Genomic DNA, 7,299 nt, shown 5'->3' on the forward strand with positions numbered 1-7,299 from the left:
AGGAGGTGAGAGAGACAGCCATGTAGCTATCTGAGGAGAGCATTCCAGGGAAATGGAACTGCAAGGGCAAATGCCCTGAGTTACAGCAAAGAAACCAATGTGGTAAGGACAGAGTGAGAGGAAGGGGAGTAGAAGACAGAGTCAGAGAGGTAGCAGTCATTGGACCTAGGGATGGAGGGAACATATGTCAGTCTTGAGACTTTGAATGTTACTACTCCAACTTTGCCTGATGATATGGTTTGGCTCTGTGTCCCCACCCACATCTCATCTTGAATTGTAATAATCCCCACATGTCAAGGGCAGGACCAGGTGGAGGTAATTGGATCACAGGGGAGGCTTCCCCAATGCTGTACTCATGATAATGGGTAAGTCTCAAGAGATCTGATGGTTCAATAAGAGTTTGGCACTTCCCCTGCTTGTACTCATTCTCTCCCCTGCTGCTGTGTGAAGAGATGCCTTCCACCATGATTGTAAGTTTCCTGAGGCCTCCCCAGTGATATGTAACTGTGTGTCAATTAAACCTCTTTCCTTTATATATTACGCAGTCTTGGGCAGTTTTTTATAGTGGCATGAGAATGGACTAATACAGTAAATTGGTACCCATAGAATGGGGCACTGCTGTAAAGATACTAAAAAATTTGGAAATGACTTTGGAACGGGTAACAGGCAGAGGTTGGAACAGTTTGGAGGACTCAGAAGAAGACAGGAAGATATGGGAAAATTTGGAACTTCCTAGAAACTTGTTGAATGGTTTTGGCCAAAATGCTGATAGTGATGTGGACGATAAGGTCCAGGCTGAGGTGGTCTCACATGGAAATGAGGAACTTCTTGGGAACGGGGGCAAAGGTGGCTCTTGATATGCTTTAGCAAAGAGACTGGTGGCATTTTGCCCTTGCCCTAGAGATCTGTGGAACTTTGAACTTGAAACAGATGATTTAGGGTATCTGGTGGAAGAAATTTGTAAGTGGCAAAGCATTGAAAGGGAAGTAGAGGATGAAAGTTTGGAAAATTTGCAGCCTGATGATGCAATAGAAAAGAAAAACCCATTTTCTGGGGAGAAATTCGAGCCTGCTGCAGAAATTTACATAAGTAATCAGGAGCCAAATGTTAATCACCAAGACAATGGGGAAAAGGTGTCCAGGGTGTGTCAGAGACTTTCACAGCAGCCCCTTCCATCACAGGCCCAGAGGCCTAGGAGGGAAAAATGGTGTGCTGGGCCGGGTCCAGGGTCCCCTTGCTGTGTGCAGCCTTGGGACTTGGTGCCCTGCATCCCAGCCACTCCAACCATAGCTAAAAGGGGTCAGAGTACAGCTCAGTCCATTGCTTCAGAGGGCGAAAGCCCCAAGCCTTCGCAGCTTCCATGTGATGTTGGGCCTGTGGATGCATAGAAGTTAAGAATTGAGGTTTGGGAACCTCCGCCTAGATTTCAGAGCATGTGTGGAAATGCCTGGATGTACAGGCAGAAGTCTGCTGCAGGGGCAGAGCCATCATGGAGAACCTCTGCTATGGCAGTGAGGATGGGAAATGCGGGGTTGCAGACCCCACACAGAGTCCCACAGGGGGACTGCCTAGTAGAGCTGTGAGAAGAGGGCCACCATCCTCCAGATCCCAGACCCCAGAATGGTAGATCCACCAATAGCTTGCACTGTGCACCTAGAAAAGCTGCAGGCATTCAATGCCCCCCTGTGAAAGCATCCTGGGGCAGGGCTGTACCTTGCATGGCCACAGGGACAGAGCTGCCCAAAGTTGTGGGAGCTCACCTCTTGCATCAGTGTGACCTGGATGTGAGACATACAATTAAAGGAGATCATTTTAGAACTTTAAGTTTTAATGACTGCCCTATTGGATTTCGGACTTACATGGGGATTGTAGCCTCTTTGTTTTGGCCTATTTCTCCCATTTGGAGTGGGAACATTTACCCAATGCCTGTACCCCCACTGTATCTTAGAATTAAACAACTTGCTTTTTATTTTACAGGCTCATAAGTGGAAGGGACTTGCCTTGTCTCAGATGAGACTTTGGACTTGGACTTTTGAGTGAATGCTAGAATGAGTTAAGACTTTGGGGGACTGTTGGAAGGGCATGATTGTGTTTTGAAATGTGAGGACATGAGATTTGGGAGGGGTGGAGGTGGAATGGGACCAGATAGAGGTAATTGAATCATGGGGGTGGTTTCCCCCATGCTGTTCTCACGATAATGAGTAAGTCTCACAAGATCTGATGGTTGTATAAGCATCTGGCAATCCCTGCCTTGCACTCATTCTCTCTCCTGCCACCCTGTGAAGAGGTGCCTTATGCCATGATTATAAGTTTCCTGATGCCTCCCCAACCATGCGGAACTGTGAGTCAATTAAACCTGTTTTCTTAATAAATTACTCACTCTTGTGTATTTCTTCACAGAAGCATGAGAACAGCAAATACAGCTTATATTCAGCAAGATGGAAAGCCATCAGTATGTTTTGAGCAAAGATGTAACCATACTGTGACTTAGCTCTTCCCTTAACATGATCACTCTGATGAGTGTATTAAGAATAGACTAATAAAGACAAGTGTGTAGGAATGGCAAACATTTAAGAGGCTAAATCATTAACTCAAGTGAAAGATGGTGATATCTTCGGCCATGCTATCAAGCACTGGAAGTTGTGAGAGTATTTTTTTCTAATTGTCACTTAGGACTATCACTCCTCTTATTTTGTTATATGATTTTTAAAAATGGCCAATGTTTAGAATGATAATCCTTAAAAACTGAAGTGGATGAGAAATGCAAAACAACTTTTGGTCTTTAAGCGTATTTATGGAGTAAAGAAGTTAAGCACAGGTAAAAATAAAATGCTAATTACTTGAAACCCTTTTTTCCCACTGGATATAATAGCAATCATCTCCAAAGACTCACACATCACATAAAACTTAGCCCTATTTGTAATCATGCTTCTATTTTTGATTAGAAAAGATAATTCTCTAGTTAGTTTTTTGTACCCATAGTTTGCTTTTTGAACAAAGTCAAGTTCTGGCATATTCTTTGTCTAATATATTAAGCATACTTATTAGGGTGGTGGTGCATCTCAAAAACCACAATAGATTTATGGAACAGGTTTGTTTTTCAGAGGTCTTGGTCCCAGTCCCAACGTGCCCTTTTTTGGAGACCAGAGACTCTAGCATCAGTTGAGCAGTGCTTCCTCCTCAAAGGTGTGGGCTACAGGTCCGTGGGGCCACTCATTCAAACTTTTAAGTTTAACTCCAACTGGATCCCTTCATTCCCCCAACTCTAGAGGTGGTAGCTGCTTCCTGCAGTTTCTATCCTAGTGATAATTTTATGTTTACTTTTAAGCATTTAAATGTACCCAGTGAACAATTTTTATACCTAATTAACAGTTTTTCATATTAAATCCTTTCTCTTAAAATTACTTGTGATTTTGACCTCTGGCTGGGTGTGGTGGCTCATGCCTATAATCCCAGCACTTTGGGAGGCCAAGGTGGGCGGATCACCTGAGGTTGGGAGTTTGAGACCAGCCTGACCAACATGGAGAAACCCCATCTCTACTAAAAACACAAAATTAGCTGGGCATAGTGGCTCACGCCTGTAATTCCAGCTACTCGGGAGGCTGAGGCAGGAGAATACTTTGAACCCGGGAGGTGGAGGTTGCAGTGAGCCGAGATTGCACCATTGCACTCCACCCTGGGCAACAAGAGCCAAACTCTGTCTCAAAAAAAAAAAATACTTGTGATTTTGACCTCCTAACTGAATTGAATCAGAAATTGGAATCAATATTGTCTCAGGAAATAGTCCTTTGAAGATGGAATTTTGGCATTGGTTTGGTAATTCCTTGGTCTTGAATTCAGTGCTGAGATTCTGGCCTTGGGAAATGAGATGCTGGTAATTTATGAAATGCAGTGGTTTCATAGTCAAATTATTATTTGTGATGATTGGACTGGTGTGTCTAGTGCAGCAAGTGCCTCAGGGTATCAAGTGTCTCATACACTTAACTCTATGGCAGTTACATAATAATAAGTCCTGCAAGGACTGTGATATATGAGTGTGTGTGGGGTGGGTAGGGGGTGTGGGTCGGTGTATTCTAGCACTTCAAGAGAGTGACAAACTCAGATGTTGAAACACTAAGCTTGAATCATGGTTAGAGAGCCCTAAAAAAGCCTCTAATTTTGCAGCCAGAAGGTCAATATTTTCAAAACCAAACACAAGACTTAATTCTATATGTTGCAGAAGTGTCATAGCCTCCCCAAGTTTCTCATGTGAAACTTTGAGCCCCCATAGATCCATTGGGAAGTAACGGATTCATGAGGATGGGTAAATATGGATGGACTCAGCTATCTCAGCATATTGAAACCTGACTCACTGTGACTCTTCTTTGACAGTGGGAACAGTCTTCCCTTTTGTATCTGAGGAAGCTAGTCTTCTCTTGCTTGAAGAACTTTTAATAACCTTAATTAGATGCTCATTATACTCAAAACCCACCCCAATGGAAACTATGAAACATAGAGGAAAAAAACATAGGGGAAACACTTCATTATTTGATCAAAGCAAGGATTTTTTTGAACAAGACCTCAAAAGCATAGGCAACAAAAGTAAGAATAGACAAATAGGATTTCATCAAACTAAAAAGCTTCTGCACAGCAAAGAAAGCAATCAACAGAGTGAAGAGACAACCTATAGAATGGGAGAAAATATTTACAAACTATGTATCTGATAAGGGGTTAGTATCCAGAATATATAAGAAACTCAAAAAACTCAATAACAAAAAAAAAGTCTGATGGCCAAAATATCTGAATATACATTTCTCAAAAGAAGACATATAAATGGCTAAAGAATATATGAAAAAGTGTCCTACATCACTAATCATCAGGGAAATGCAAATCAAAGCAGAATGAGATAATGCCTCACTTCAGTTAGAATGGCTGTTGTCAAAAATAAAAAATAACAAATGCTGGTGAGGATATGGAGAAAGGAGAACTCTTATACACTGTTGGTGAAATGTAAATTAGTATTGCCATTACAAACAACAGTATGGAGGTTCCTTTTTATAGAACTACCATATGACTCAGCAATCCCACTATTGGGTATATATCCAAAGGAAATGAAATCAGCATGTCGAAGAGATATCTGCACTCCCATCTTTATTACAGCACTATTTGTAACAGCCAAGATATGGAACCTATGTAAGTGTCCATCAACAGATGAATGGATACAAAAAATGTGGTATATATGCACAATGGAATACTATTCAGCAGTTAAAAAGAGAAACTCCTTTCATTTGCAACAACATGGATGAACATAGAGGATATTATGTTAAGTGAAATAAGCCAAACACAGAAAAACAAATACCACATGGTCTCACACATGTGGAATCTGAAAAGTTGATCTCATAGAAGTGGATAGTAGAACAGTGGTTACTGGAGGCTGGGGAGGGGAATGGAGGGAGGAGGAGGGCATGGAAAGAGGATGGTTAACAGTTGGATAGGAGGGACAAGTTCTGGTGTTCTATTGCACAGTAGGGTGACTATAGTTAACAATAATATATTGCATATTTCAAAATAGCTAGAAGAAAGGATTTTGAATGTTCTCACCACAAGGAAATGACAAATGTCTGAGGTGATGGACATGCTAATTACCATGATTTGATCATTACACAACATATACATGTACCAAAACATTACACTATACCATATAAATATGTACGATTATTATGTATTCATTAAAAACAAAACAAAACTCAAAAAGCCTTACCACCATGACCTTATGTTGCTCCCAGACCTATAAATAGACTCCAATCTCAGCAAATTTGGATGGGGGCAAGTATGAAGTCTGACCTGGGAGGAAATAGTTTATACGCTAAGATAATTGCAAGGTTTTGCTAATTTAGGTAATTCAAATTGGTGGAATGTGTACATCAAGGAGTATGGAATATAACCTTGGCTTGTGTCTAATTTATTGATGAGTTCTTCTGCCAGATACTCTAGAGTATAGCTAGAAGTAGTGCTAAAAAGGTATTTGGTGGATTGATTAAAACTTGGGCTATGTCTAATGAGGGTGAGATGTTAGATCTTTCCTAGCTTAAAGAGAAAGGAAGCCAAAGGTTTGGAGATATAGGAATGCTGAAAAATATTTATCATTTGTGCCCTACACACCTACCAAGCCCTACACTTCATCCCTTAATGGGGTCCAGACAGCAATTACTTCTTCCCCAAGGCATTAAGAAATACATTAGTGGGAGGAGCAGCAGCATCCTTAACAGCTTGAACTATATCTGTACCCTATCATCCCGTGATTGCAGTGGGAGATGCCACCATTAAGAGGGGCTCTCTGATTTCATTGAGATTGTTAGAATCCTAGGATAGAAGTGGTCAGCTGGCAATGCTTTATCACATATGACAAGGTGGGTGATTTTATTGTAATGGGCAACAGGGATACAGTGGTAATCAGAATTCTTCTGACTCAGAAGACTTTGTAGTGGCTAGTTAATCTTGAAGCAATCAATAGAGGCTGGGCGCAGTGGCTCATGTCTGTATTCCCAGCACTTTGAGAGACCGAGGTGGGAGGATCACCTGAGGTCAGGAGTTTGAGACCAGCCTGACCAACATGGTAAAACTCCGTCTCTATTAAAAATACAAAAATTAGCCAAATGTGGTGGTGCACGTCTGTAATCACAGCTACTTGGGAGGCTGAGGCACCTGGGAGGTGGAGGTTGCAGTGAGTCAAGATCATGCCACTGCACTACGGCCTGGGTGACAGAGTGAGGCCGTCTTAAAAAATATATAAATAAATAAAAACAAAAAAATAAATAGAGAAGCAGCTCACTAAAATTTTGCTTTACATAACAGGAAAAACTACAGTTCTGTTGGTCAGAAACCTGACTTCGGTCATCTCAACAAAGAACCCCTGTCTTTAACCTAGTTTCCACACCTAAGCCAGTTCACAGTCCAAGTCCTTTGAGTGCTGAGAGGTCAGGTCTCCTTGAGAATCTTCTCTGTTGCTCTGTCACAAGTATACACTGTAAAGATTCTTCTAAGCTTTCCATAAAGGGACCTGTCGCTATTTAAGAAGATATCTATACATGGAGAAAAGGAGAACCCAGATCCTTTTAGGAATTACTAAATACTGACTGTTGAGAATCCAATCACCACTTTGGTCCACCAGTCACGGTGGTGGCTTATGGAGGTCAGGTGATATGATGGTCCCCAACTTTTTGGCACTAGGGACCGGTTTCATGGAAGACAATTTTTCCATGTAAATGGGGTGGGGGGTTGGCGGTTTGGGGATGAAACTGTTCCTCCTCAGATCATCAG

The sequence above is a fragment of the Gorilla gorilla genome, chromosome 1, assembly GCF_029281585.2.
Source record: "Gorilla gorilla gorilla isolate KB3781 chromosome 1, NHGRI_mGorGor1-v2.1_pri, whole genome shotgun sequence".
Classification (NCBI taxonomy): domain Eukaryota; kingdom Metazoa; phylum Chordata; class Mammalia; order Primates; family Hominidae; genus Gorilla; species Gorilla gorilla.